This window comes from Cupressus sempervirens, chromosome 11, assembly GCF_028749045.1.
Source record: "Cupressus sempervirens isolate cs-2001-9-10 chromosome 11, ASM2874904v1, whole genome shotgun sequence".
NCBI classification, from domain to species: domain Eukaryota; kingdom Viridiplantae; phylum Streptophyta; class Pinopsida; order Cupressales; family Cupressaceae; genus Cupressus; species Cupressus sempervirens.
The window spans coordinates 361,324,753-361,348,865 of record NC_143128.1 but is presented as its reverse complement, the minus strand read 5'-3'; positions in this window follow the sequence as shown (position 1 = coordinate 361,348,865).

Below are 24,113 nucleotides of genomic sequence, written 5' to 3'. Positions count from 1 at the left end.
GACCAATCAACAAGTGTGGAGTGTGACATAGAAGAAGGATGAAAATATGCTCATGAAATATGAAGGAAAAATCAACATAGAAAAGAAGGGTCTACAAATTCTAATTGCCACTCGTGGTATCCACATAGCAAAAAATATGACGAGGATTGACAAAACCAAAGGTAATAAAGGCAACAGTATTGGGGAAGACACGGATCCCATCAAAGGTAAAGGCATATTTTAATAAGATATGTTTTATTATTGTTGTTGATATCAATTTGTGATTATCATTGTATGTAATTAATTATATATTTGCATTTATATAAATTTATGAGAATGGCATTATGTTCATTGACATATAGAGTTAATATACATTATAATACATAAATATTATTTCTTATGGAAAATAATCGATCCAAACTATGTTTCGTGGAGGACACTTGTATGAATGTCATTTTATGATCCAAGTGCACTTGGTGGTGAATGATCTAAGTATAACTTGGTGGAGAGCATTCATTTTGAATGTTAGAGAGTGGTCCAAGTATGACTTGGTGGAGGGCATTCATTGGGAATGTCATTGAATGATCCAAGCATAGCTTGGTGAAGAACATTCATTATGAATGTTAATTATTTCAATTTAGAAAATTTATTAAAGATATTTAGTTAGAATTATTATCAATTCCTTCCAGCTATTAATGGCCCTCAACTAACCCTAATAGTGGGGACATTACACAAGCACCCCCTCTGAGCCACCACATGCTACACATGAGGGGGAGAGTCATTCATAGATATAGGTCTAGATCTAGGTTTTGATGTCCATGTGACATTCAATGTATCATTTTGAGAGACATGTATCTAGTTTTGGGTCTCGCGCTATACTTGCACTGATTCATTGTGATATGTGTGTGTGTGTGTGTATGTATATATGTGTATATATATATATATATATATATGTATATATATATATGTATATATATCTATGTATGTATATACATATACATATACATATATATATATATATATGTATATATATATATATGTATATATATCTATGTATGTATATACATATACATATACATATATATATACATACATATATATATGCATACATACATACATACATACATATATGTGTGTGTGTGTATGTATATGTATATATGTATATATATATATATATATATATGTATGTATGTATGTATATACATATATATATATATATATATGTATGTCTGTATATACATATACATATATATATACATACATGTATATATATATGTATGTATGTATATATATATGTATATGTATATTATATATATATATGTGTGTATGTATATATGTATATGTATGTGTGTATATATATATATATATATATATATGAGATATTGGATTTGATTATAGCTTTGTATACTTGTCTCTTTCTTTCTTATTTGATGGATGTTTATGTATGCTCATCTTATGTTTATATATTCATGGATGTATAGATATATCTCTCTCATAATTTTTTTAGCTCTCATTTATTGATATAGACTTGTGTTTGAAAATTTAGAACTTGGATAGATTAGATATGATGATAAAGATTAAGCCCTTCCAATGATGGGAATCAAATATAGATTAAGTTGATAAGGCCAACATAGAGAAAAAGATGTGATCAAGAGGAAGTAGAAGAAGGTGAATGTAGTTAGATGACGTGTCGTTAAAAGATAAAGGGAGAGCTCTCAATATGCAAAATGCAATAGTTAAACTAGAATGAATCCTAGAACACAAGCTAGTATGAAAAGATGCAATTAGTGGGGATGCATAAGTAAATTGTAGTTTTCATCATTGAGCCTTATGAGGGACATCAGAAGACCATACAATCATCACTACTATAACTATGAGGATATGAATATGATCTATATTAAATAAGTATGTGGGAACCCAACCTGACCATCAAAGGCATATAAGTCAAGATGACTAGTGTAATTAGATTCCCTAAGTTTAATATAGCAAGATTACACTTGTATCAAGGCATGAGTGTCAGGATAACCCCCAAGTGCAGTCTTGCAAAAATAGACAATGATGATACATTGTTGATCTTAAGTGTCAAATAGGAGAAGCATGAATGATCATAATAATTAAGATTAGCAAATTATACCCACAAGAAGAAAGCAAGAGAAAACATCCCCCATGCCTCCAATCTTCTAGTCCATGACATCGTCAAGAGACTATTAGGGAGGGAACACTCAGAAAAGAAATTGTCACAGAAAACACACAAAGACAGAAATAAAGTCAACCAATCTCAATAAATTGAATATTCAAGTGCATGTCAGTGTAAGTCACATGACTATCTCTTTAAGACTTGAATACGCTAGCGAGAAACATTGCAACATCTTAGACCATAACTAAGGTATTCAATAAGTGTTGATAAACACTCAATGTCAAAGGGAAGTTGAAAAACATCATTGAGCAAGTTTCCAAGGAAATGCCAACACAAAAATAGACCCTAATAAGCTAAGTAGTGTGTGCCCAGTAGACCTAGACAAGAGACGGTTCCAAGCTAGGCAAGGTAGCATGAGAATGAAGTGAATGAGTGCAAAGAAAGACTAATAGAAATAGGTGCAAGTGTTTAAGTAGTGCATGTTTCCATGTTTTCACCACTTGGCAGTTTTTTGCTTGTTTATTTTTCAAGACTTTTTATATATTTTTGAGATATTTGGATTATTTTGGTGATACATCAAAGCGCCTATTCCTAGGTTTTCATTAAGATGATCATTTTTTAATGAAATTTTCTAATTTTTAGGATTTTTTTAGGATCATAATATATATACAAGTAGCTGAGAAATAAGAGCCTTAAGAATAGAACTTTTTTAGATGAAGAATATTGATAGGCTCAGGGAATTGTTCTCCCTCTAGTGTAGAAAGATGATACACACTAGATCCAAAAGTAGAGGTAACAATATATGGACCTAACTAATTAGGCTCAAATTTCCCCTTTTTTCTCTCAATTCTATTGGTTTTTTGGGTTCTCAGCTAAGAAAAAGATCCCCAATTTGAAATTCTTTGGGATGAACTTTCTTGTTATAGCTTGTAGACAAGTGTTTTTGGTAAGCTCTCATATGTTCAAAAGTAGCTTTATGGTGTTCAACCAACATTTCAAGTTCATGTTTCCTCATGGCCCTATAATCTTCACCTATGATCAACCCTTTTAAGGAGACTGGTAGAGAAGGAATCTCAACCTCTAGTGGTAAAACAACTTCAAAACCATAGACTAGAGAAAAGGGAGTAGCTCTAGGAGGAGTACATATACTAGATCAGTAAGCCTATTATGTGCAATTGATTTGTAGATGCCAATCTCTCCCTAACTTGTGTGCAATTTTATGTAAAAAAAATAGCAATATTTTATTGGATGCTTCAGCTTGCCCAAGGGATAATAAATAAAGAACCAATATTGTTTGATCTTGAATTTCTTAGAAAGTCATTTAAGGTCCTTTTTTTGAACTATCCTCCATTATCAATAACAATGGAGGAATGAATTCTATAATGACAAACGATGTCATTCAGAATAAATAAAGCAACATGCTTTCCAGTAGAAGTGGAAAGAGGTATAACTCCAACACATTTTTTGAAATACTATATGACCATAATGATAAAATTTTGTCCACTCAAAGAGTGGATCTTGCCAACTAGGTCAAAGGATCGTTGCTAAAAAGGTCAATGCATGATGGATGGAATCAACTCACATCTAGGATCATGAATTATATTTCCATGTAATTGACACTTCATACAAGATTTGGCATAGCAAATGACATATGCCTATATAGTAGGCCAATAATAACTAGCCCTAACTAACTTCTGAGAAAGCACAAGACTATTAGAGTGGAACCAATAAATATTTTCATGGACTTTGACTAGTGATTTTTTGGACTCATCTATTTCTAGACACCTAAGTAGTGTTATGCCTAGACCCTTTCTATATAAGTCACCATGGACAAAGGTATAATGTGAGGCATAGTGGGTAAGGAGGCATTTTCAATTGCAGGTAATATTTTTTGGAATTATTTGATCTTAGAGGTAAGAATAGATGGTGGCACAACAAGAGGAATTGTGACTAACAATAGTGCAAATAACTCTATTGTTAGGGGATTCATAAGCAAGATAGTGTAGTTTTTCTATCAAGAACTCAAAGTGAGACTTGTGTTCTTGTAATTATAAAAATAGATGCTAAGGTATCCATAAGATCTGCAACCTTGTTCTCAACCCTAGGAATCCATTAAAATGTAACAAAGGTGAAATAGTTCCTTAGGGTGTCAATCAACTTCTTGTAAGGTACCAACTTGTCATCTTTAGTTTGTTAGTCATTATTCATCTGATTTATAACAAGCTAAGAATCTCCATAAATGTGCAACTCAATAATTCTCCATTTGATAACTATCTTGATACCATTAGCAAGGGCCTCATATTCAGTTATATTGTTGGTGCAAGGAAATAGCACCTTGTATGACTTAGGAATGGTATATCCATGATGAGTAATGAACAAGATGCCAGCACTAGCCCCATTTTGGGTGTGAGACCCATTGAAGAATATTTTCTAGGTTATTTCTATGACATACATGATGGAGGAATCATGGGAAATATACTTTCATGGGAGCATTATCTTGAAGTGGAAAATCATCAAGTTGATCGAAAATGGCTTGCCCTTGATAGCTTTATGCTCAACAGATTGAATGTCAAATTCTAATAGAACCATCATACATTTAGGTAGTCTACCTGTAGGTGCAACTTTACTCAAAAGGTACTTTAGAGGCTCAATTTTAGCCACTAGTTGTGTAGTAGCCACAAGCATATAGTGACAAAAGATTTTGTGACACAAAGACTACATCAAGACAAGCCTTTTCAATATTGTTGTAATTGATCTCATAGGAAACTAGTATTTGACTGATATAGTAGATGGCTTTTTCTATCCTATTATTATCATGTTGTGCTAGCAAAGCCCTTAGATAACTGCTCATAGCTAAGATGTATAATATCAAGGGCTTCCATGGAATAGGGGGCATGAGGATTGGTGGCTTAGCTACATAATCCTTGATCTGAGTTAGGCTTTTCTCACATTTCTCATTGCATACACATGTGGATCCCTTATGCAATTTTTTTGTTAAATGGTTGGGATCTATCAACCAACTGAGAAATGAACCTCTTAATGACCTATAAACTTCCTTGTAGACTCCTTGATTGATTGATACTCTAGTAGGTGGCATGTTCATTATTGCTTGTACATTTTCTAGATCAACTTCTATGCCTTTAGCTAATATAATGTAACCTAAAATTTTCCCAATGTGACACCAAAAGTATACTTCTTGGGATTAAGCTAAGTTGAAATCATTCCATGTGATCCAATATCAAACTCAGGTCAGCTAGGTAAGTGCTTCTTTGTTTAGATTTAGCAAGAGTTTCATCAACACAATCTAGCATGTTCTTATGCATCTTATCATGGAAAATTGTGGTTGTGGTCATATCCCTCTTATAAGTGGTTCCCACATTTTTAGGCCAAAAGTCATGACATTCTAGTAAAAGTTACCCCAAGCACATGTAAAAAAAGTTTTCTCTTAATCCTTGGGAGCTATATTGATTGAATTATAACCCAAGAAACCATCCACAAGAGAGTACATTTCATAGCCTATGGTCATATCCACTATCATGTCAATATTTGGTAATGGAAAGTCATCATTTATGCAATCTTTGTTAAGGTCTCAGAGATCAGTACATTCCCTAATTGACTTGTCATGTTTGGAAGCATGGACAATATTGGAGATCCATTTGGCATAATTAGTAGCTTTGATGAATTTGGTGCTCAAGAGATTTTCCAACTCAAATTTTACAAGTAGAGCCACATGTGGATGCATCTTCCTCAATTTCTATTTAATGGGCTTAATTCTAGGAAGCTATAAAATGATGGCGCAAGATATGTATCAAGCCTAGGCATGTCATCATAGGTCCATGCAAATTTGATCTTCTTCTCTTGGAAAAACTAAGTGAGCTATTCATTTTCTTCATATGGTAATGATTGAACCAGATGTATAACTTTTGGATATCATCAGTACCAAGATTTATTGGTGGTATAGGTTTAATAAAAAATGATGACCTATCTTGGAAATAATTGGTTAGACTAGAAGGTACCTCATCCTTGGGCACCTTGATGAGGTTTTCACCCTTGGATACACCGTTCTTTTTACTATTTTTTGGCTCAAACACTGCCACAAAGTGGTTTTCTACATTTAGGATTTTATTTTTCATTTTTCTCTATAGCTTATGACTAAGGTACTTAATTATGTCTAACTTAGCCACATTAATCATTGGCTCGCTAGTGGAAGATACTATGGGTTCAGCAATGGTCAGGTATAAAGTGATCTCATAGTCATTTTGGAGCAATGGAAGCCCATGCCTTTGATTTTGTATAGACCAGTCTATGAGGTTGGGGTGTATGAGTGATAGTGGAGAGGATTTTTGAAGGTTATTAATGTGGAAGGAATTTTCTCTAATGACAAAAAATCAATCTATAAGGAAATCCCTAAAGGCATCCAAATTGAGATTAATCTTAAGAGCACCAACATGGTCCACTAAAGCAATTTGAGAACCTAACTTGTTAGAACCTACAAATGACTCATTGACCACATCACTTTGGTTATTAAAAGCATGCACCACATCAACTCTCCCTTCACTAGATGCATCAGAAAGAGACTCCCATTCATATTTATTTAAGATAGTACTTTGGTTATGCACCATAAAATGGATAGTGTTTCTTCTAACTCATTCTTTGTTAAGATCTTCAACATATGACTCATCAAATGTAGGTTGTCTAGAGGTAGATGCTTCAACAATGTTATCATTAAACAACATATCTTCTTCCCAAATAAGGGAAGTATAAGGGTTAAATTCCTCTTCTTGTGATAAGGTAGTAGTGGTAGGTGGAACCTCATCTTCAGACTCACTAATTGAGGGGACTTCTTGGTAAAACTATAGTAAACCATCATCAAAGCCCAAGCCTAAGCCTATATTATCTCTACTTTTTCACCTCTTGGTGTGACTTGTGGGTTCTATGAGAGCAGTCTTGTTACCATTTAAAGGACCTTGTCCATGATAACCTATTTTTCTAAGAAATTGGTAACGTTTCCATATTTCTTGGAGGAAATAGGGGTAGCAAGTATGATTTCATCCATTGGGTCTTCTTCCCTATATATCCAATCTCTAACTTCTTGATCATATTTTTCATTCTCTAAGGGAGCTGAAGACTAGACAAAGATGCCATAAATAGTCATAGCCGTAGAGGTTGGCTTCATTTTCTTAGATGGTCTACCAAAGGAATGTGTAGAAATAGGTAGTGCCACAATAGAGTCCAATGTGTATTCTTCCATACCTATACTCATCATTTTCATCTACTTCTCACATTCAATAATTGAGGGTATACTATCACTAGTAGGTCTATCATGTGGTACTAATGATTCAGTAGCAATAAGCATATTGATAGACATGGAATTATCCCCTGGAATCACAATCTCAATACCATTAAGGGGGAATTTTATGCATTGGAGATAGGTAGATGACAAAACTTGCATCTCGTAAATCTACGGTCTTCCCAACAAAAGGTTATATGCCAACAAAATATCTAGTACTTGGAACACCATGTCCTTCTTTGTAGGACCAACTCAAATAGGTAGCACAATAAGACCCTTAGAAGATCTCTCATCCTCATCATAGGCCTTAATGGTAATTTTGCACCTAGGATCAATGGAAAATTCAAATGATCCTAGTTATTGAACCACACTAAAGGAAATAATGTTCAACCCCACATTGTTATTTATCAATGCTCATCTAACTCAAGTATGATGAATTTGGACTTCAATATGTAAGGCAAGATTATAAGGATAACTCAATGATTTGTCATCTTCTTTAGAAAATATGAGGTAATGCAGTGGTGAAATGTGGTTTACCATACCTTGGAATTTTTCTACACTAATGTCTATAGGGACACTAGCTATATGCAAGGCTTTTTCTAGGATCTCCTTATGCAAAGGAGATAACTCTAACAACACAAAGATGGATATCTATGCAGGATTTTTTCGCTATTGAATCACCAGATCAAAGGTAGACACAAAAAAAGTAGTGGGTTTCTTAGAAAAGGAATCTTATTTAGGATTAGTGGCCACTTCAAGAACAACCTTAGACTACCCCATAGTGATAGGATTTGGCATCTCACCATGAGAAGAAGAAGAATCTATCATCCTAAGTGAAACCTTAGGTCTAGTGTCATAAAAGTGCCAAGAGGGGTTGTGTTTTCTCAATACCACTTTAGGCCTTTCATTGTTAGTGTCATAATTAGGTTCCTCATCAAATTTTGGACCCATCATGTAGACATTCTCAATAGGTTCCAACATATTGATAATATTGTCTATGTTGGTATATGTGTAATTGATCTTTGCATCATTGTCTTTCTTGTTAGCATTGGATGTCTCTTCTTTCTCATACTCAATAAATGGTTGTTTAAAAACCTATTGATTAAAATTATTAACAAAGCCATCAATGACAACCTTCCCCTCATCAATAAGATTTTTAATGACATCTTTAAGTTTGAAGAAATTATCAATATTATGATCTTTATTTCTATGATAATTGCAAAATTGGTCATCCTTCCACCAATCAAGTTTAATAGGGGGTCATAGGGTTATGATTTATCAGGTAGCGTGATAATTTTTTTGGAAAGTATAGTCTTCAAAACAACATCATATGAGTCAACCATTTGATTATAAGCCTAGGTCTATAAGGCTTTTTAGACTCCTCAAAAGATTGTGATTTGTTAGAAACATTAGGCCTTTTTTCTCTTGTTGTTTGGAAACATAGACAACATTGGTCAAATGAAAGGTGGGTTCCTTCATTTTAGGAACATCCACAACACCATTGTTGAAAAAATACTTATTCTTGATCCATGGTTTACTCTTATCTTTTACATTCTCATTGCCACTCTTATCCTTGTTGAGGACAATATCCCCCTTCTTGATAGCAACATCCTCAATATGATAAGAACTTTCAGCCATGTTGTTGAAGGATGTGAATAATTATTTTCTAATATCATGTAGTATAATTTTGGTACAAGAGTATTGACAAAGATATCAATCTTTTTAGTTTCTAGGATTTGACAAGGGTATCTAGAATGAAGTCCCCTCTATCTTGGTAGGTATGTGTAAAAATGTTCCCCTTGTCTTTGTTTGATATTGCACAGGAGACTAGGTGGTATATGTTGTACAATTAGTGTTGGATGAATCTTTGTGTGAGCTCATCAAATGTTTTAAAGGAGGTGATAGCTTAGTAAACAACTCCATGGTGTGTCCTTTCAAACTTCTAGGAAGAAACCTCATAAGATATGTGTCTTAGTGTATGAAATCCATAGTAAGAGCATAGAAGTGTCTCACATGATCTTGTGGATCACCATTTCCATCTTATTTTTCATACTTGGGAACCTCTATATCCCTAGGAAATGGTGTCATGTAAAGACTCTTCTTGAAAGGAAGAGCACATATAGTTTTGACAAATCAAGTTTTTGGCTTCTCCTTTTCCATTTGCATAATTGCAAGTTAATTTTGTAATTCTTGAACCTCTTTCTTGATAAGGTCACTTTAAATTGGCTCTTTATTTTTTATAATTTGTTAGACATCAAAATCATGTGGTATTATCCAACCTCAACTTTTCATGTATGTGAAGTTTCAATCTCCATTTTTCTCTAAAGTCTTGAGCATAAGTTTTTGGAGATATTCATCTTGTCAAAAATTCATTAGGTCCTCACTAGTAATTTCATGATCTATTTTTCTCCCATTGTGAGCAAGTTGTGAAGCTCTAGGTGGTGATGTATACCCCTAAGCATGTGATCTTGGACTTCTTGGTGGAGTATTATTTCCATTATTACTAAAGAGTGGGTAATTTGCAAAAGGATTACTATAAGTAGTGTTGGTATGTCAATTCTCAAAGTTGTGATTATTAGTTTTCACATGGTGAGATGATTCCCTAACGACCATACACCTAGCTTCCTCAATTCTTTCCTTTTCCAACTGAACTTTCTCTTCCTTGAACATAAATAAGTCATCTAAATGGTGGTTTCTTTCTGCCTAATTCATGGTGTGTGACACATTATTTGCATCTTTAGGAATGTCAAGGAGAGTATCAAAAGAACTACCAAGGTGGATAAGATAGGTTCTCCCTCAAAATCCTACTTATGTGGATGCCTAGTGGGAGAAGGTAGGTGTTCAAAAATAAAAGGATAGTTTCCTTCGATGACTTATAGCCTAATCGCAACCAACATGTAACAATAAATCTAGTAGTTTAATAGGATGACACTAATCTTTTTGAGAATTAAACTTGTATAGTCAAGATGTTCACTTGTCAAATGAATATAACAAAGACAGAGTAGCTTTTCAAAAGTGCTCAAGAAATTTATGGCACAAGTGACTTGAGCCAACAATAGGAAAAGAAGCCCAATAGCAAGAGCAAGTAGGATAATTGAGTTTTTGACAAGTGAACTATTTGTAAAGTTATGTTCACATCCAAGAAACCAATCTTACCTTTCAGCCTAAGACATAACCAAAGATGTATAAAATAGACCAAGGGCATAGTAGAACCAAGTGGCAACACCCCTAACTAGCTAGAATGCAATTAAGACCAAATTTTCCAAGCAACAAGACCAGACGATAGTTTCTAGCAAACCATGTGGTAGAAGTTTAGCAAAAATAATCATATTATAGTTCTTATAGTACCTAGATTATATAATTTATGAAACAATGGTTCTTGAAGGCAATGTGATAGTTTGCATAGTAGTGGTGCAATCGAGTTTATAAGGTGATGTGATACTTATGGAAATCTAGAAGTATGATACGATATTTTTGATAGCAATAGTGTGTTACAAGTTCAATAGAAATAAAACTTCATGCCTAAAACATCTACATTTTGAGTCGAACTTTTCACATGTTTGGACAAGCTAACAGTTAGACAGAGTCTTTTCTAGTTGTAACAACAAATGTGATATTTTGGAAAACAAGTAGATGTCACAAACACACATCTCCAAATAACTAAGCAAGGGACAAACCAAACTTGTCAATATAAGCATATGTGAGGTTTTCCAAGTGACATCCCTATAAATTCTACCATCATGTGTATGTTCAAATAATTTTCACAGTTCTAGATCATTCAAGATTATATTAAACAAGATCTACCTAAAGATCATGTTTCATTACTCAAAAAATTAGCCCACACTTGATGCCCCCTTACCTCACACAAAGTGGTTTCCCACAATACATGTTGTCTTTTTCATGGAAGTGCTATTTACACAACCAAAGGGATAAAAAAGGTGAGTGTAAAAGCTTGGCATGATCTTGTTAGTCCATGAGGATTGAACATTGCACCAAGATATTGAGAAGATAATAAAGGTATCTTTTAAATCCTAAAGTCTTTAGAAAGGGTCTCATTTGCAATAGCCCTCTTGCACCTAATAACATGACACCTTATCTTGTGATAAGCAATGGACCTCACGGCCACAAGAGTACCCTAAGCATTCTTTCCAAGTGATTTCGTCATGGTTCCAATCCCACAAGTACTCTCCCTAGATGAATACAAGTCTTATGTCTCCCAATGCTTTGGCCTTTGTCAAGGGGTTTATGATTATAGTGGGTCAAGTTAGATGGGTTTTTCTCATTCCACTTTAGGTCATTCCTATTGGTAACTTTTCACCAATAGAAGACCCTCTAAAGGTAATATCTCACTAGAAGATTGAGACAAAATGGATCCACATCAAAGAGGTCAATATTTATATTTTTCTTTTGAAAGTGAAGAGCATACTCTCATATTCCTTAGTTCTTCTCCCAAACACGCGAAGAAGATCAATTAAAACCACTAAAAAGTTGAGTATTCCACTCGCTTTCAAGGTCTAATGAAGGGTCAATATTTCTGATTGACATGTAAGGTGAAGAGCATGCTCTCCTACAAGAAATGAACCCTACTCAAAAGTTTTATGTTCCTAATGAAATGAAAACTATTATGATACTGCACTTGAAAATGAAATCAAATACACAAAAAACTTTTTTATTTGTTTTTCTTGAGCAGCCCTACAAACACCTCAATAGCCCTTTGGTCTTTGACAAGCATTTTTTGTTTGTTTTGTTTTAGCAAGCAAGAAATGAGAAATCCCTACAAAACAACCAAGTTAGGACATCAAAAGCTTAACAAATCTGAAATAAACCCTACAAGCCCACTCATCATATTGTCAAGAAAGTAGAAAGTGTTGAAATGAAAAAGATGTTTGAAGTATAGAAATGAGGAAGATTGATGTAACCTATCATGGAACAATTGTTATTTTTTCATTAATGTCAAACCTACTACTTCTAGTGATACAATTACTAATTTGGTTTGAATGCTATCATTTGATTGATTGATGAAGAAGATTTGAAAAAGAAAGGGTAACAAGAGTACATAGAGAAAGGTTGAGTTATATGGTGTATAAAAGGAGTACTAAGACCAAGTAAGACTTTGATGATATAATGTATTGTTTATCTAATTAAAGCTATAATGAAAGGATAATTGAGCTAAGACAAGAAGAAGACTAAGAAAAGAAATGTGTGTGTCAAGCCTCATCAAAAAAATAGTGGAAGTTGAGCAAGTAAATGTAGGTTGAGCAGAAAGTTAGTTGCAATCGAGAAAATTCAGTATGTGTTGAGCAAAGAGAAATCTAGTAGGTGTTGAGCGAAGGAAGTTTAATATGTACCAAGCACTAGTAAAGACTTAGTGTATACCAAGAAACCTAGTGTTGACTAAGCATTAGAAGACTATTATTTCCAAGAAAACAACATGTTATTACCGAGTGTATATGAGCAATGTTAGTATGCTAATAGAAACCAAATCTAAATAAAGCTTCTACAAACTAAACAAAATTCATAAACTTCAAGATAGACTAAGATGAGCTCTCAATTGAGAATATGAGCTATTAATGGGCTCTCTCAATAAGAAGCTCTCTTGTTGAGTGGCTTTGTCTAAATAGATAGGATGCATGCTCAAGCTTATGCTTCAAAAAGGGCTTCAAATGGAGTTGGAATTTGGGTATGAGTGTATGGTTTTGATGTAAAATGGCTTCTTAAAATGGCATTATGACTTTACTTCATGGATTGTGTTGTTTTTCAAAGGGGAAGGATCCAATTTATAGGCAAGTGGCTTGAGGGATTGAGGGCTAAGGTGCAAGGATGGGGAAAAGCTCATGGAGAGCTCAGATTGCATGAGAGGAGAGCACATGGATTGTGCTTCCTTATAGCCAATCAAGGAGTGACACATGTCACAGGGTGAGAGGATGGAGGAAAGGGGAAGGATGAGTCAAAAAAGGAGGCTCAAGGGATAAAATCTTCATAAAGACCCTCATAATGGCTTGTAAGAGCAATGAAAGGGCTTGGAAGAGTCATTTATGGCCTAGTGGGCTTCATAAAGTTTTATGGTTGGGATATTTTGAGGGAGATGAGGGGAATTTTGACTTGGGCTTGATTAAGAAGGTTTTAAGTTTGCTTAGGATTGTGCAAATGATTAGAGGATGGATTAGGATGGTTTAGGATTAGCTTAGGGATAGGCAAGTGGATGGCATTTAATGAGGTTGGGTGAAAGAGGAGATATTTGTTAACTTTGGCTTGGGTTAGTAAGTCTTAACCCATGTTTAGGGAATGTGACAATGTTAGGAGGAGATTAGGATTAGGTTTAAAGACATCTTCTAGAAGAGTCTAGACTTTGGATGAGGATAAAGACTTTCTAGAATAGTCTAGAACTTCCTAAGATGAGGATGAAGACTTTCTAGAAGAGTCTAGAACTTCTTAGGATGAGGATAAATTAGATTTTTAGGAAATAAATAAAGTTTTATTTATTTCAAGGGTTTGGGTTGAGGAGATATTTATTAAAACTTTTTTAATAAACATGAGCATTAATATTTAATCTTAATTAAATATTTTGAGTTGGGATTAGGGGTAGGAAATGATGGGATTAGCCTTTAATCAAAATTAAAGAAGGATTAGAAGATTTTGGAAGAGGTTAGTGATCTTAAGGAAATTGGCCAAGTTTTGGGCAAAAAATAAAATTTTTATTTATTTTGGATTTTTTGATCAATTTATTAACTAAATAATTAATAAATAAGGAAATAATGTTTAAATAAGATTTAAACATTTTTGGGAGGGATTCTTTAATTAAATATTTTTAATTAAGATAAAGGGATTTAATGGCATAAAAATAAATTAATTAATTAAATAAATAATTAATTAATAAATGATGATGTCATCAAAAATTTTTTCAGGAAAATAAAAATACTTTATTTTCTAAAGGGTTTAGGTGTCTACATTTTTCCCCTCTTTGATGTGATGCCGCAAGTGGCATGGCATCAAAGGTAAGAAAATAAGATGCCCAAGGCTAGAGCAGAAGAGGAGAGAATGGACTGCGAGATGCCTCCTCAAGAAGGCGACAGGGAGAGAAAGCGAGGCTTGACAACTTCTTGAAAAGTACAAGAATTTGAGATGAGCAAGGAGACTCAAATTGGCTTAAGAGAAGAGGTTTAGTTAGCTCAAACTCTCACTACGAGAGAATGATAAAGGGAGAATCATAGGCACAAGAGGAAGCAAGCTTAAGATCTCAGAGATTGTAGAGGATGGAGGAGCGGAGCGTTATAAAAAGGAATCCAAGATAGGGAGATGGATGATGGGATGATAAAGCTGATGCAATAGGATTTCAAAGAGTCAGATTGGCAAAAGATGGGTTTCGGAGATCCCTAGGACTAGGATTGTGGAGCTCGAAAGATGAGGCTTGGTGGATTGATTGGATTGGTGGATCCCTAAGACTAGAATTGTGGATCCCTAAAGCTAAAAGTGCAGATTGATTCAAAGAGATACTGATGCATAAGCTAGGGTAGGAGAGACAGATGCTGGATATGGATGGGGGATAATGGAGATGAAGGGAAACCATTGAAGCTTTTTTTTTTAGCAGGGGGATACTTCAAAGAGAAGTACCACCATGTAGTTGAGCACTAGATTTGCTATAGGACTGTTGGTTAATTGCCAAGGTTACCAAGAACATCAAGGCCTTTTCACCAACTATCTAGAGGACTGACGGACTGACTCAAAACAAACACGCAAGGGTTGCCCCAGCATCACACATGATTCATAGAGGAAGCAATGTGGAACCAACACTGGGTAACCTGAAAGCAGAAACAACAAACAAACAAAAGACCTGATCAAAACCTTACGCTTAGATTGCCCCATTCACAGTATACCATGATATGGAAGATCATGGCAATCGTGAGGAGGGAACAAAAAGATTGCTTGGAAAAGATAACTCAAAACCCAAAGGGAAGATTCTAAATCAAAAGAAAGCAAAAATCCAAAAGAGAACCGTTTGCCAATGAGATGGGTAGGACGAGGTACTAACAGACCAAGATCAGACATGAGGAAAGCTATATCCTGCAAAGATCTATCAGAGAGCACCTAAGCTGATGGATTTTGGATGAGTGATGCATCTGGCAAGCTGAACTAAGAAGGATAACACTTTGGTGATAGGAGATCTAGCTAAAGGATGCATTGGAATAGCTAACCAAGGGTTGTGCAATGTGTGCAAGATGCTAATCAAGGGGGAACTGACATGAAAGCTGGATAGATACAATGGTACTAAGTTAAAGAGGATGTACAAGCTGACAGACCAAGATATGTTACAAATGTACAAGGTTGTTCATGTTTTGGTTTTGTGAGATGGAAATGTTGGTGAAGGGTGGGATGTCTTTAATAGTTGATAGGAAGATAGGTAGATGGTTTGCGAAAAGCTTAAAGAAAATGGGATTCTTTGTGTGCATGTGATAGGATACAAGCTAGGATACAAGATTTGGCATATAATACAAGCTGGAATATGGTACAAGCTTTGGACAAGATTTGGATATACAAGCTATGATACAAGATTTACAAACTAGGGTATAGGATTTACAAGTTGAGGTACAAGATTTACAAGCTGTACAGGAGGTATTTACAAGCTTCATTAGATTTTGGATATTTGGTTGGAACACTAAGGGAACAAGTAGGTGTGTTATGGGATGGTGGGTGAATGGATGAGGGATAGGATAGTGATAGATAATGGATTAGTCTTAGTACACAAGGTGCCTAAATTACTAGGTTTTCAACAAAGTACCTATCCAAGGCACTTGAATTGCCAAATTTTCACCATTGGACGCTTATTTCTCTTTACTATTTTTTTGTATTTTTTAAAAGCTGGGTATACCAAGGATCTTCAAGCATAGAACTTCTTGAGATGAATGATGTTAGTAGGATCATTCAAGAGTTTTCCTTCTGGTGTAGATAGCTAATAGGCTCCAGAGCCAAAGGATGCAGTGACAACATAAGGACCAAGCCATGTAGGTTCAAACTTGCCTTTCTTTTCTCGATCAGCTTGGACTTTCATATTTTCTTTGAGGACCATGTCGTCCGGCTAAAAGTGTTGTGGGAACACCTTCTTGTTGAAATTCCTTTTGAGATGAGTTTGATAGACTGTGAGATGATCATAGGCTTGTTGTCGCTTCTCGTCTAAGAGATCTAGCTGGGTGAGCCAAGCTAATCTATATTCTTCATTTGATATTTGCCCCTGCAAAGATATGTGCAAGGAGGGAAGTTCAACCTCTATGGGTAGTACTGCTTCGGCACCATAGACTAGGGAGTATGGAGTTGTTCCTGTGGATGGACCAAAGGAGGTTCGATAGGCCCATAGGGCTAGATTTATTTGTAGGTGCCAATCACGACCGGAATCATTGACAACTTTCTTTAAGATTTTGAGGAGGGTTTTGTTATTTGCCTCTGCTTGGCCGTTACCCTGTGGGAAATATGGGCTAGAAAAGTGGTGATGGATGTGGAGGGAAGTGCATAATTCTTCCATGTTGAGCTTTTTCAAAGTTACCTCTATGGTCGGTGAAGATGGTGGATGGGATGCTGAAGTGGTAAACAATGTGGTGCAAGATGAACTTGGAGACCTGAACTCCTGTAGCTAAGACTAGGGGGACTGCTTCCACCCACTTAGTGAAATAGTCTGTAGCTGTTATTATCCATTTATGTCCATCAGATGAGAGAGGTGTGATAGTTCCAACTAGATCAAGGCCCCAACAAGCGAAAGGCCAAGGTGGTGCAATAGGCTGTAGATCCTGTGCTGGAGCGTGTATGAGATTTGTGTGCTGCTGACATGGGAGACACTTTCTGACAAAGTCACAAGAGTCTTCTTCAATGGTAGGCCAATAGTAGCCTGCTCTAAGGATTTGTCGTGCTAGGACAATACCACTCATGTGGGCACCGCAAAGTCTAGAATGTACTTCTTTTAATGCCATCGCGGCCTCATTTTCATCTAAACATCGAGAGAGAGTATCGTGATAATTCTGACGATATAGGGTATTGTCTATGATAAGATAGTGGGATGATTTTCAAATGAGGTTCTGGCCTTGGGTACGTGTGAGGTGAGGGGATATGATACCATCGTTAAGGTAAGCATGAATCTCATGGTACCAAGGGGATTGGGGACCAACCAAGATACAAACACGGTTTGAATCCTCATTCGCATAGGCGGGTGTGAGGAGCTGCTCAACTAAAAAATCATACTGTGTAGCTGCTTGGGGAATTTCCAAGAGCGAGCCTATAGTAGCCATAGCATCTGCTGCTTTGTTTTGTATTCGAGGCACTTGTGTAAACTGAAGCCTTGTAAAATGCTGGATTAGCTGATCAACTAGCTCTTTGTAGGGTAATAGCTTTTCATCTTTGGTTTGATATTCATTTAGGGCTTGCTTGATGATGAGCTGAGAATCACCAAAGATTTGTAACTCAGTAATGTTCCATTCTGTAGCTATCTTTAATCCTGCTATGAGAGCTTCATATTCAGCTATATTGTTGGTGCTAGGGAATTGTAGCTTGAAGGCTTTTGGAATGTAATCTCCTTGAGGTGTGACCAACAATATTCCTGCCCCTGATCCATGAGATGTGTGTGAGCCATCAAAATAAAGTTTCCATGGGGGTTGTTCTTCAATTAGATAGACATGTTCATCTGGAAATTCTGTGATCAAAGGATATGTATCTACTAGAGGCGGATCAACTAGGTGATCTACTATAGCTTGCCCTTTGATTGCCTTTCTGTCCACATACTGGATGTCAAATTCGCTAAGGAGCATAACCCATTTGGCCAAACGGCCTGTAAGTGCTGTTCTAGAGAGCATATACTTGAGAGGGTCAATCTTGGAGACTAGTTGGATGGTATGACTTAGCATGTAGTGGCGAAGCTTTTGAGTTGAGAAAAAAATTGCCAAACAAGCTTTTTCCATAGGAGTATAATTGAGTTCATAACCAACTAGGGTTCTACTGATGTACTAGATGGCTCTTTCTCTGTCGTAGTCATCGAGCTGTGCTAGAAGTGCCCCTAGAGCAGTAGGCGTTGCTAATATGTACAAAATCAGGAGATGACCAGGAACTGGTGGAACCAAGATAGGGGGATTGGTGAGATACTGCTTGAGCTGATCGAAGCTGCACTGACATAAAGGATCCCACTTGAAGTTCTCATCCTTCTTCAGTAAATGTGCAACTGGTGTACACTTATCTGCAAGCTGGGAGATGAAGCACCGGACGGATTGAAGCTTTCCCTGAAGAGAGCGAAGCTATCGCAGTGTCTAGGGAGGAGGCATGTCTAAGATATCCTTGACCTTCTTGGGGTCGATCTCTATACCTCGTTTAGAAACTATAAAGCCTAGAAGCTTTCTAGATGTGACCCCAAAGACACACTTCTTGGGATTCAACATGAGATGATATTTGGCTAACCTATCAAAGACTTTCTCCAGGTCAGCAAGATGATCCATGAAGGTATGAGATTTGAGCAAGATATCATCCACATAATCCTCCAAAATGCTATGGATGAGATCATGAAAAATGGTTGTCATAGCTCTTTGATAGGTAGCCCCAACATTCTTTAGGCCAAAAGGCATCATGTTGTAGCAAAAGGTTCACCAAGGGGTAGTGAATGCTGTCTTATGTTGATCCTCTTCTGCAATCTTGATTTGATTATACCCAGAAAATCCATCCATGAGGGACATAATTTCATGTCCAGCTGTAAGGTCTACAATCATATCTATGTTGGGTAAGGGAAAATCATCTTTTCGACAAGCTTTGTTAAGATCTTTGAAATTAGTGTAGATTTTGATGTCACCAGAAGGCTTAGTGATGGGGACCATGTTGGAGATCCACTCTGAGTAGTCAATAGGTCGAATAACCTTAGCAGCTAACATTCTTTCTAATTCAGCTTTGACTAGTAATGCCACCTTGGGGTGCATTTTTCTAAGCTTTTGTCTGATGGGCCTGATCTTTGGACCGACTGCAAGATGATGAACTACAAGCTTTGGATCAAGTCCTGGCATGTCCTGATATGACCATGCAAATCAGCCAATGTTCTCTCTTAAGACCTCAAAGAGGAGATCAACTTGGTCTTGTGATAGGGATACAACAATGTGAACAAGTTTGGGGATCTCTGAAGAACCGATGTTGACTTCTCTAGTATCCTCAATTAGAATAGAAGATATCTCTGGTCGATTATCTTGAGGAGGGAATGCTAAATCCTCATGTTCTGCTTATGACTCTAGATTTTCTTGCTGAGGGGTTCTCTTCGCTACCTTAACTAGTCTCGGTTTCACCTTAGTTCTAGTTTTGGGTGTATCAGAACTAGGTTGGGGATTTTCTCCAAAATACCCCTTTGGATCTAGCTTATAGATATAGGCAGAATCTGGCTTTGTTTTCTTGTGAGGAGTTTCAGCTCCCATGAATCTCAGAAGTGCTTCCTCTGATGTGAACTCATCAATGTGTATGACGCTTGGTTGGTCCCAATCTATGAGTTGTGAATGGGCGAGTGGTAGGTCAATGAAATGGATGGATAGTTCTTGGAGAACAGAGTCTCCCAAGAAGATTTGGTCTGGGATATCGTCGTAGGCTCTCTTTTCAACTTCCTTAGGAATGTCTTCAATTTTGACAACGTCGCAGTTAAGAACCCTGCTACCTATCTATGCCATTAGAGTCTTTGCTATACAAGAATTGAGATGTACTCCTAGTAGTGATCTAACCCTTGAAGTATTGGTTCATAGACTCACTACTTTTGAACTTTCAAATTTTGATAGTTTCAAATATAGGAATATTAATTCTACTTTCGAAGCTAAATTGACACTGAAAGAACCTAAAGGAAACAAAAAGGTCAAGCATGTTGCTAGTGAGTGTGATACGGATGATGAAGATATAGAAGAACTAGAAGCATTGTTGGCAAGGATATTTAATAGAGGCAAAGGAAAATACAAAGGTAAGTTACCCATCTATGTTTTAATTGTAATGAAGTTGGACATATTGCAACAAGGTGTCGTAAGAAACAAAATAACATAAATAAAGACAAATTCAAAGGTAGAAAAGGTGAGAGTAACAAAGGCTATAAAGACAAGGGAAAGAAAGCTTGTTACATTGCTAAAGAAGAATCTAATGATGAATCAAAAGATCATTATGATGAAGTTGTGTATGTTGCTCTGAAAGATGATTCAGATGAAGATGAGGAAACTACATTAGTATATTATGTAACCAAAGGTGAAAGATGGATCATTGATAGTGGATGCTCTCATTACATGAATAGTGACAAAAGTAAGTTCATTACCCTTGAGAATTAGAATGGAAATAGTGTTAGATTTGGTAATGATGCACCCTATCTAGTGAAAGGTAAAGTATCAATAAGATTGACAATAAATATCATGTGTGACAATGCTTACTATGTAGAAGGAATTAACTATAATCTGTTAAGTGTGTCAAAATTGAATAGTTATGTATACAAGGTTGAATTTGAACACAAGAAAGATAAGATCTATGATGTTGATGGAGAACTCGTTGGAAATGGAGATCAGACAAGAGGTAGTCTATTTTATCTTGACATGAATGAAGCTACTTGTCTTGTTGTGCAATTTGATGTGTGTGGCTATGGCACAAAAGATTATGTCATGTAAATTTTGATAACTTGGTTAGTATCAGTAAAATGAAAAGAGTCAGAGGTTTTCCAAAATTGAAGAAACCTAATAATGTGGTTTGCAAACAATGTCAGTTAGTCAAGATGACAAAGTCTAGTTTTAAGAATAAGACGTATACTTCAAAAGAAAGTTTGGAATTAGTTCATATTGATCTATATGGACCAATTGATGTGCAAAGCTATAAAGGTGACAAGTATTTTATTCTATTTATTGATGATTACTCAAGAATAAAGAAAGTTTTATTTTTCAAAGAAAAATCTAATGCTTTTCAAATGTTTAAGTGCTATCTGACTAAATTTGAAAAGAAAATTGGTAAAAGCTTAAAATTGATAAGTAGGAGATAATTTCCATAGCATGTCAAATTGTGATATTGCTATTAGGATTTAACTGTGTGATTTTTGAGTCAAAATCTTTGACCCATGTTTCATGAGTAGTGATTCAACATGAATCCATCTCTCATGAGAATAAATGGAACACTTAGCACTCATTGGATCTAGGTGATGCTCACAAGGGTGAAGCATTGGGACTTCCTGGGAGGTCACCCATCCCAGTACTACTCCAGCCTGAGCACGCTTAACTACGAAGTTTCCTCCATGGTTAAACCCAAAGCTTGCAACCCCATTTGCAAAACCTTCACCAAGTGTTGTGCCTTATGAACCATTCATTAGAAATCCCCTTAAGCTCATCAATTGATAAGTAGGAGATAATTTCCACGGCAAGTCAAATTGTGATATTGCTATCAATTGGAAATTATCTCCTACTTATCAATTGATGAGATTAAGGGACTTTCTAATGAATGGTTCATAAGGCACAACACTTGGTGAAGGTTTTGCAAATTGGGTTGCAAGCTTTGGGTTTAACCATGGAGGAAACTTCATAGTTAAGTGTGCTCAGGCTGGAGTAGTACTGGGATGGGTGACTTCCTAGGAAGTCTCGGTGCTTCACCCCTATGAGCATCACCTAGATCCAATGAGTGGTAAGTGTTCCATTTATTCTCCCGAGAGATGGATTCATGTTGAATCACTACTCATGAAACATGGGTCAAAGAGTTTGACTCAAAAATTACACAGTTAAATCCTGATAGCAATATCATAAAAGCTTAAAATGTTTGAGATCTTATAGAGGTGGAGAGTTTACATCAAATGAATTCAATAACTTCTACAATAATAGAGAAATCAAAAGACAAACTTCTGCACCTAGGACCCCTCTACAAAATGGGATATTGAGAGGAGAAATAGATCTATGATGGATTATGCTAGAACACTGATAATGGAGAAAAATGTTTCTTAAAATAATGGAGAGAAGTTGTCTATACCTTGAATCAAGTACAAGTCAAGAAAGGTACAAATTTCACACCTTATGAATTATGGTATGGATACTCACCCAATGTCAAATATTTTAAGGTATTTGGAAGCAAGTGTTACATTCTTAAGGACAACAAAAATGGTAAACTTCATGCTAAAGTGAAGAAGGTACATTCCTAGGTTATTCCACAAGAAGTAAAGCTTATAAGTGTTTAAATACTAACACTAACAAATTTTTGGAAAGTACAAATGTAAAATTTGATGAATATACAAAAATACATGAAGATGAACAAAAGAAGGAACTTGAGAATTATAAAACCTTTATGTACTACTAGGAAGGCATGTCTATTAATGTTAATAATACTATAGTTGTTACTTAACAAGAATTGGTGATTGTCGAGTCACACACAATGGATGTTAAGTTGCATTCAGGAGTCGAGTTACAATTAGAAATTAAGGCACATTCTAATGTTAAGATCAGTTTACAAGAGAGGAATGTTGAGTTACCTAACAGAGAAGTATATAGTGAACCTAAGATTGAACTTCATGAATGAACTATTGTTGAATAATGAAGAGCAAAGCCAAGATTATACAAATATGTCAGAAGACATCATCCTACTAAATAAATCATTGGATAAAAAGAGGTTGGAGCAATGACAAGGAATATATTAAGGAATGAGACATGTTTGTTTAGCATACATGAACATAAATTAGTGAAGGGTGCATTAGAGAATGAAGACTAGAGTCAAGCCATGAAAGAAGAAATTGATCAGATTGAGAAGAACAAAACATGGACACTAGTACCAACACCAACGGACAAGAATGTTATTGGAACCAAGTGGGTGTACAAAAACAAATTGAGATGTTCTTTAATGGATTACAAGTTTATCTGATGAAATATGGTATTTACATTACTCAGTCCAAGTATGTAAAGGAAATATTGAAAACTTTTGGTATGGAAGATTCAAGACCAATTAGTACTCCTATGGTGATAGGACATAAACTATCCAAAACTGATGATTCTGCTGAAGTAAATCAAAGATTGTATAGGTCTATGATTGGAAAATTGCAATATGTAGTTCATAGTAGACCTGATATTACACTAGTTGTTTTGATTGTTGTAAGATTTTTTACAAATCCTAAGGAGAATCATGTAATGGTTGTTAAAAGGATTATGAGATAATTAAAAGGTATAAAAGCCTATGGTCTATACTACAAGAAAAATGACAAGTTTGAATTGAGAGCCTATACAAATGTTGATTGGGCTGAAAACATTGATGTCAGGAAAAGTACAAGTAGAGGAGCATTTTTCTTAGGAAAAAGATTGGTTACCTGGACTAGCAAGAAGTATAACTATATTTCACAATCTATTATTGAAGTTGAATTTGTGGTTGCTGCAATAAATTGAACAAATGTGGTGTGGATCAAACAATTAGTCAAAGGAATGAAGGAAGAAATCGCTAAACTTGTGGTAATTTACTGTGACAATACAAGTGCTATAAACAATCTAAGAATCATGTGATGCATACAAAGAAAAAGCACATTGCAATCAAGTATTATTACTTGAGATATTTAGTTCAAGACAAAGAAGTGAAGATGGAATATGTGAATACAAAGGAATAGATAGCTAATATATTCACAAAGGCTTTACCTAAGGATGTACATGAATATCTTAGAGATAAGCTAGGGGTGATACCCCTATCCAAAGCTACCTAAGAAGCACGAGTAGTGCTCTACATCAACTAAGTTGA